A 9,335-nucleotide genomic window follows, 5' to 3' on the forward strand; every position below is an offset into this window, starting at 1 on the left:
CTTATTTCCACCAGAAGAGGAAAAATGTGGACCTTGGACTGGAGAAAACTGGGTAGAAGCAGGATGGGACATGGTGGGTAGCCTTACAAACTCATCCTGACATTGCAAGTCCATCCTTGGTGCTAAAAGTCCTGGGGGAAATTGGCCCAAGTAAGCAACCCTGAACACTTTCTACATCCTTCTTGCTTCCCACTGCCGTTCTGCTGCCTTGCACCTTCTTGTCTTTGAAGATCTTGAGAGGTCCTCCACTCATGCAAAGTTCCCTGATCGATATGGGATGGAAGAGTGTCCCCAAAGATTCATGTCCTTCTCGGAACCTCTGAGTGTGAACTTGTTTGAGAGTGGGGTCTTTGCAGATGTCATTAAGTTGGTACGTGGTCATACTGGAGTAGAGTGGGCCGTTCATCCCATTTGATTGTTGACTTCATAAGAGGAAAAGAGACACAGAGACATGCAGAGATGCTCAGGGAGAATCCCCAGAAGGCAGAGATGGCAGCGATGTGCCCACAAGCTAAGGACAGCCAAGACTGCTGCCTACACCTGGAGCTGGAAGAGGCAAGGGAGGATCCTCCCCTACAGCTTCAGGGAGAGCATGACCCTACAGGCAGCCTGATTTCTGCTGCTATCCTCCAGAACCAGGAGAGGAAGTACTTCTGTGGTGGTAAAGCACCCGGTTTGTGGAGCTTACCCAGTGGCTCAGTGGTAAAGAATCCGCCTGCAATGCAGGAGACTCATTTTCAACCCCTAGGCTGGGAAGATCCCCTGGAGAAGAAAATCGCAACCCACTCCAGTATTCTTGCCTGGAGAATCCCATGGACAGAGGAGCCTGGCGGGCTACAGTCCATGGGTTTGCAGAAAGAGGTGGACATGACTGAGCAATTAAATAAAAACAACGCAGTTTGTGGTGCTTTGTTGTGACAGCCGCAGGGACCCAATGCACTGGTCCTAGGCCTGCCCACCCCTCCACCCCTGCCCCTTCCACCCTGAGGGCCTGTTCTCGGGAATGAAGTCACTGCAGTCGCCTCCCAGGCAAAGCTTCTCCTTGTAGAGCTTCCTAGTTACTAGAGTCACCGAACGCCCCAGTTTGCCCAGGATGGCACCAGGTTATAACTATCGGTCTGGCAAAAATGTGAATGGTGCGCCTTTCATCCCAAAGTTGTTCCTGTTTGGGAAATAAATTCTGTGTTCACCCTGCCTTCTCCATAAAGCACAGAAGAGTGACTCAGTTACTTGGCATTCAAAGAGAGAGTTGGACCCAACCCACTTCTCCAGCCCCGCCATCCACTGTTTCCTCATATTACACTTTGCACGGCCAAGCCGGGTAGCTCCATCTGCAAGCAGTCCCGCCCTGGGCTTTTCTCTTCGCCTAGAATGTTCTTCCATCTCAGCGCACCGCCACCCCGCCAACAAACACACCCTCTGATTACTTCTATACATTGAAAACCTTGCTCATCATCTGTCAAGGCTCAGATCCACCCCATCAGAAAAGACGTCATGCTATCGAGAAAGCCCACGTTGGATTTTACAGCACATCCTATATTCTACCCTGAATTGTAGCAACTCTCTCTTCTCCTTTTGAGTGCAGATACATTATCTTATTCATCTATTATGCTATTAGTACCTACAATGAAAAATGTTCACACAGTAGGGACTCAGGAAATCTTTGATAAATAAATTTGAATATTTCATTCCTCTCTCCATCTATTTGAGAATAGCCTGATGATAAATGAGTTTTCAAAACCCCTTTTAAAGATCCACTTTAAGATAGAAGAGTGGCTAGTTTGTCGTTCGGGAAGTAACAGGTACCTGATCTCCAGAGCATAATTATGTGGACTCCCAAAAATATTGCCTGCCACGTCAGTAAACGTCCAACAAGTTGCCCACTGTCAAGCCTTCAGCCACAGTCGCAGCTCTGAAGGTGCACCCCGAGGGGAATTCAAGATGAAAAAACAAGATACTGCCACTAGATAGTTAAGATGCTTATCAAAGGAATCATCTCCACGAAGCCAAACACTTGCATCTTCCCATACATGGAAAGGCACTAAAATCATTATCTTGGGATGCCTGGATGTTTTGGTGTGATTAGCACTAGGTTTTTGACGTTCAACTACATGTGTTTGGAGCAAAAACTGCTGTATATCCTTGTGTGTGAGGGGGGATGTGTGTGTGTGTGTGCGTGCGCACGCATGCGTTCAGTCGTGCCCAACTCCTTGTGACTCCATGAACTGTAGCTTACCAGGCTCCTCTGTCCATGGGATTTACCAGGCAAGAATACAGGAGGGGGTTGCCAATTCCTTCTACAGGGGATCTTCCTGACCCGGGGATCAAACCTGCATCTCATATGTCTCCTGCATTGACAGGTGGGTCCTTTACCTGCAAAGCTTCAGTATATCCTTACTCCTCCTTTAACCCTTTGGAGCAGTTCCTCAGAGTTCTCCAAGAGGCTGAAGCTCAGGCTATTGTCCTCAGAAAGCCACTGAATAAAAGATAATTCTCAACTCCTAGCTTGTACTATTTTTTTCAGTTGACAATTATTAAGAGGAAGTGCTGCAGTCCATGGGGTCGCAAAGAGTCGGACACGACTGAGCAACTGAACTGAACTGAATCATTTTCCTGGGCTATTTCAATCAGTAACTGGATTCTGCTCAGTGGGGATATGTTGACTATAAAGGAATGGTGCCTACCTCCCAAATGATGGGATCTGAGGGTTTTTAAGACCTGGCAAGAGGTATGTGGGAACCGATTTGTTTGCTCAGAAAGGTGGCACTTCCTCAAATTATTGTCCCTACATGGTGACAGTCCCTTGTAGGCTGTTTCCTATTTATTCTTCATTTTCCTATATTCCACATATATGTGTTATTTTTCTCTTTCTGACTTACTTCCCTCTGTATGACAGTCTCTAGGTCCAGCCACTTCTGTGCAAGAGAATCCCATTTGTTAAAAAAACTCCTCTTTATAGCAAGATAACGCACTGAACTCAAAACCTAGAAATCCAAAGCAGGATCAGCATTTTATAGAAAAGTAAACTTCTACCAATGTTCATAATTTTAAAGCATCAGGAAGACCTAATGATCCATAAACAAAGAGAAAAAATACTGTACTTTCTATGGATGGATTAAAATTTTGTATTAGAGCATTGTTCCATTATATTTGGTGTCATTAAAGTACAAATTTCTCCCTAGAAGCAATATCAATTTAATCATCAGTTGTTTATATTCTGTAACCTAAATATTACTATCACATTGTTATTTGATTTTTGCATCATTTTTAACTTTTCATATCTGTTTCCCCATTCACCTATAGTTTATATGAAATTCATTTTGCTCTTTTTAATGAACAGCAGACATTTAAAAGGTGTGAGATTTCTCCGAGAGCAAGAAGAAATATTGGTCATTCAAATGTCTTGTCATATAACAATAATGAACACACCTGAAATTGGCATGCACACATTTTCCATCCTGAGTCACATGTTAGTGGCTGACAGAGAACTTGAGATCAAAAGGCACTCTCTTTGAAACAACACCCGCCATAAAATTTCCTGTGAATGACTTTCCAACAGGATCCATTTGAATGTCCCCCTGGCCTTGAGTTTTGATGGAGACTGGGAATCATAGGCATAGGTGTTAAGTGCTAATCTGATCGCAAAAGGAGTGACTGCAAAACCTGTTTTGCCTGAATTAGCCAATCTGCATAGCTTCAGGGTGCAGAGGAGGCTCTACGCATCCCTTCCTCCAGTGAGGGAGAGAAGGGGTTGTCCCCTCCCCATTTGAAACCATGTAAGGGAAAGTTTCAAGAAAACCAGAGCTCTGGACCTAAGCCCTTGGAGGACCTGCTGTAGGACAGGAAAATGCTGAGAAGATAGCCCAACTAGAGCTGCCCTCCCCCAGCAGAGAAAGAGGGGACCAGCCCACACCCCCGAGCAAGCGACGCCCTTGGGCTTTGTGGGCATCCCTGCTGGCTCAGTTGGTAAAGAATCCACCGGAAATGCAGGAGACCCGGGTTTGATCCCTGGGTTGGGAAGATCTCTTGGAAAATGAAATGGTAACCCACTCCAGTATTGCCTGGAGCATTCCAGGCAGGATTCTTGCCTGGAAAATCCCATGGACAGAGGAGACTGGCAGGCTATACCGTCCATGGGATTGCAAAGAGTCGGACAGGACTGAGCATCTGAGCATAGAGAAATAGAGATGCGAGCTGGAGGCAGGAAGTGCCCAGAGGACTTCTTTCTGTTCTAAAAGGATGCTAAAGAGGAAATACAGTTAAGTCCCCTACGTACAAACATTCTGAGAGTGCTTTGTAAGTCCACTCTGTTTGTAAGTCCACTTTGTTCGTAAGTCCAACAAAGTTAGCCTAGGTACCCAACTAACACAATTTGCTATATAGCATTGTACTGTAATAAGTTTATAATACTTTTCACAGAAAGCAGTACATAAAAAATGCCAAAAATAAAACATTTTTAATCTTACAGTGTGGTACCTTGAAAAGTACAGTAGTACCAGTACTATTTCCCTGGTGGCTCAGTCAGTAAAGAATCTGACTGCAATGCGCGGGAGAACTGGGTTTGATCCCTGGGTCGGGAAGATCCCCTGGAGGAGGGCATGGCTACCCACTCCAGGGTTCTTGCTTGGAGAATCCAGTAGACAGAGGAACCTGTCGGGCTCTGGTCCACGGGGTCACAAAGAGTCAGACACAACTGAGCAACTAAGCATACCAGCTATACCGCCGCTGCTTTTATGCTTGCTTCTGGATGTCCTGGGCTGGAAATAAAGATCCTGTATACTACTGTGGTCTATACAGCGCCGTACAGTAGGTTAAACGAAGCTCAACCACTTGCAGAGAACACACGCATATGACCATGCACGCCGGACACCTGAACTAACTGATGTGATTGGACATGTGAACACGTGTGCATCTTTGCAAGTTTGAAACAGGAAGGTTTGTGTGTAGGGGACTTACCGTTCTCCGACACTTGTTAAAACAGTAAGTGAAGTCGCTCAGTCGTGTCTGACTCTTCGCGACCCCATGGACTGCATGGCCTACCAGGCTCCTCTGTCCATGGGATTTTCCAGGCAAGAGTACTGGAGTGGGTTGCCATTTCCTTCTCCAGGGGATCTTCCCAACCCAGTGATCGAACCCAGGTCTCCTGAGTTGTAGACAGACTTTACTTTCTGAGCCACCAGGGAAATGTAAGGAGGGCTTTATTTTGATACGTGTCAAGACTACAGCAATAGGGCAAAGTGGTTGGGCTTAACTCTGGGAACAGTAAAGACAGTCAGCGATTTATAGCCAGGGAGCAGGGTGAAGGGAGTCAGTACACGGAAAATTATTAAGAGGAGGCATGAAGGGCAAGGGGGGTTCTTGCTAAACCACCCCCATCTTGTGAGGGGACTCATGCAGCCTGGGAGGAAGAAGCCCACATGGACGGGAACAGAGGCCCACACCCAAAACCCACACCACACAGTGAAGGTTACTGGGAGCCCGAGCCGCAGACAAGCCTTGGAATGACGCAGCCCACACCTTGACCGCAACTTCCTGAGACCCTAAAGCAGAATCACACAGCTAAGCTGTTTCTGAATTCTTGACCCAAAGAAACAGATAATAGGGTTCATACCCCGCCTTAATCATCACATACTGCATCTCTGCCACTGAAAGAGAAGTGTGATGTGCAGTCTGGGGACAAATAGGATTTCTAAGTAGCCAATAGCTATCCGGGTATCCCAATGACACTATTGTATTATATGATTGTTTTCAGAATTTTAAATAAACTTTAGAGAAAAGTAGCTGATTTTTGTTTTAATCATCAAGGCTTTGCAAGTATTTGAATGTACTCAGAAGCTGACAATGCTTGATTGAATGTTTTATAATAAGGATATTATTGGGGGGGTCAGATCTTAGTTCTCTGACCAGAGATCAAACTCACACCCCTTGTGTTAAAAGTGTGGAGTTTTAACCACTGGGCCACCGGGGAAGTTCCTATAATAAAGATTTTTCTATGCTTTTTTCATTAATTTTGTGTGGGGGGAGGGGAGGCGGGAATATATTTCTTTTACCCTGATTAACCTCCCATCTCCATTCGTATGAGCCTAGATTATAAAATTTGATTTGTGATAGACTGAATGGTTAATTTAAATAACCCAATGAAATATAAACATATTAAGAAAATAACATTCAACATCCACTCATGAGATTTCAAAATATAGAAACTGCTTCCTTGTTCTCATTAAAAAACCAACCAACACCCCACCACCACCAAAAAGACCCCCACACCCTCACCTCATTCTTTTCGAATCTCTCTCCCTAGTTTCTCTTTACTCTTGACGTCAAGATTAATCCCTTGCTGTGCCTGTGGTAACCATGTTTTGCAGGGAAGAAATAATGCAATAATTATATGAAAAAAAGGGGGGAGGGGCTGACCAGTTTTCAGCGTCATCTTATTGCTAAAACTTTTGCTCCAGCGGCGCTGGGAATAACTTGAAAGTAGAGTTAATGTTGATCACAACTTGGTAAATGCTGAGTCAGCCACCTAGACACTTCTTTCCTCTCTCCTTTTCTTACCCTGTGGTGGTCCTCATGAAAAAGTGTGACTTCAAATGAAACCCAGAAGTAGAAAAGGCCTTACACTCCCTTAAGAATAGCACTTTGCAAAGAATTCTTCATTATGCAAGGAACTAAGGAAATGTCTAGCAATAAATACCCATTTGACTATTACATTTTCATTAGCACATAGTGCATACTTTAGTAAGGTAACAAACTAACGCCAGTTAAAAATAGTCGATGAATAATTGGGACCCAGATCTTCAGTAATAGTCTTCTTACAGATTCGCCCTTTAAAATAACTGCTGAGTGTGCGTAAACTCAGGAAAAATCTGGCACCTCCAGGATTTAACTTGAAAAGAGAAAGCTGCAGAAGACCTGGGGAGCTATTAAGGAAACATCAGTGTGATTCAGACTTCCTTCTGTCACTGACTGTTTTCAGGTTCAGTTTTGTTTGAAAACAATTCTCCTGGGATGGGGAGCAAACAATAGCCGTCCCAGCACTTAGCTGTTCCTTTTCAGAGGACTCGCTGGAGCCCTGACAGGTCACCACCACAGAAACACGCCTCAGCTCAGTCACTGCTAAGCTTGAGAGGCAGAAGTATAAACACTTGATTCCTGACAAATGGCTGGAGTGTATTTAAGTCTTTATTTCCGGCCAGTGCAGAGAAGTCGGCTTAACTTTGGACAGACACACACAGGGAAGGTTGAGAAAGCCCACAAGGATAGATCTGAATTCAAGATTCTTCCTACACTGGCCCACAGGTTGTTCCAGGGCCTTCAGGAGGGCAGACCGAAAACACCCTTTCATTTTACCTCTGCTCCGTCATTCTGACAGGCAATGGAAGGCCCAGAGTTCAAAATCGTGCTTTAACAGGGCAAAAAGTTTTACCAACTAAAACGTGTATAGAGCAACACAAAATTCAGACATTTTCTGTGGGGTGACATAAATTCTCTTTGTATTTCCTAAGGTTCTTGCTGATTTTACACCCTTGAGTGGCCCTTCTTATTTTGAAAGAGGAGTTGATAATCCATACAGTAAAAATGAAGAAATACCCATGCAGGTTTAAATAACACCTAAATTTCAGAAATACTCCGGTTAAACATTTTAACATGAATGCTGCCCGTTTAGAATGACTCATTGTTTCAAAAATATTTTGGTTGAATTTTAATGTTGGTTTATTTTAAACTAGTGAATAGAAGAATCCAAAAGGCAATTTCCTCTCTAATCTTATTTATACCTTTTAGTTTCCTGCATCAGAGGCTTTTAAATCATTTACCTAATATATACATAATATTTAATTCCATCTTGTAATTCAAGACTGTTACAAGAATGAAGTGTTTCCTAAGTAATTACTACAAGAAAGGAAGGAAAAAACTAAAATTATTTTACTCAAATTCATACTTTATAAGGCAAGGCCAGAGCTTTCTTGTTAATTTCTTAATTAAATATCATACCAAAGAACAGAAAGAAAAAAATTTGACAATTCCTTTCAGATCATCAAATCAGTGGAAATAGACACATTGAAATGGACATTCAGTTCTAATAAAATTAATTGATATCAATAGCTTAGTTTTGAGAAACTCAGGTAGGTTGCAGAAATGTTTGCATAGGATTTCCTATTTTTAGTGTTTGTAAAAAAGAGTCAAATGTTTGTCCAAGAGTAGTAATGCTCTTTATCAGTGTCAGAATAAAAATTCAAATTTTTAACATTCAGAAAGAAGCAGAATAGTGTTGTTGCTTTTTTTTAACTGAAAATTGAAACTGTAACTCTGTAAAATGCTTTCAGCTGTTTATCAAAGCTACCTTGAAGCCTGAGTTTCTCTCAAGATAAAATTTTCCTCATCCATGCCAGTATTAAAGATTTCTTGTTACTGAAAATATAGCCACATTCTAGGAAAGCATCGATCAATGAATAATTAATAAATAGAAAACCCCATCACTAAATTAAGAAGAAAAAAAAAGAACAAAAAAATCTTTATCTCAAGGTCTGAAACACTCAACAAAGATGCCTCATTTTAAGACTATTTGCGAGATGTTCCAGCCACTAGGGATCGGTTCAGGAAACTGGCTTCATTTGCACTGTGGTTAAAGTCCTTGAGAGAATTTCTTAAAAAAAACAGAAAAACTACTGTAAAGGCCATTCTGGGCTCGATTCATGGGCTCGGGACCAGCGCTGCTGCTTGGCATCCAAGTCAGAAGGTCCCACAACTGTCGGTTAAGGCTCTGTCGTGGAATTGAGTGGCTTTCCTTTAGCATTTGAGTTTTTTGAGTGAAGCGTGCTCTAGGGCTTGGAGTCTCAGCTCACACGTACTCCAGCTCCCACTGTCTCCTCGTCAGGTTCTAAGTCACGCCCTCCGGTTCTCCGGCCTGGTCTTTGCCTGAGGTCCACACGCGCTGAGATGCAAGCGGGAACTGGGGCCTGAAGCGCATGCGCAGCACATCCTGGCGTGGGGCGTGGCTCGCCCAGGGCTGGCTGCCCCTTGGTTCTTCGTGGATGACACACAGGAGTAGGCTTTTGCCCTCTTCCTTCCAGCTCCCTAGAGCACCCCTCAGAGGAAGTTGCAACAGTCTTGGCCTTTGGGAGGGGGCAGCTGGCCCAGGGGCAGGAGAGACGTTGCCCCTGCTTCCAGGCAATGCAGGCAAGGCATGATGGTTTGATGCCAGGGGGCCGGAGGCGCAGAGAGGGAGCGGGGACCCAGCCGTTGATGACCTGCATGCACACCAAGTCGGGGGTAGGGGCATCTGTGAGGGTCTGCACTAGCTTTGTGAGTGTCCTGGGGCCCGAGGGAGCATGGCA

The sequence above is a fragment of the Cervus elaphus genome, chromosome 27 (genome assembly GCF_910594005.1).
Source record: "Cervus elaphus chromosome 27, mCerEla1.1, whole genome shotgun sequence".
Classification (NCBI taxonomy): Eukaryota; Metazoa; Chordata; class Mammalia; order Artiodactyla; family Cervidae; genus Cervus; species Cervus elaphus.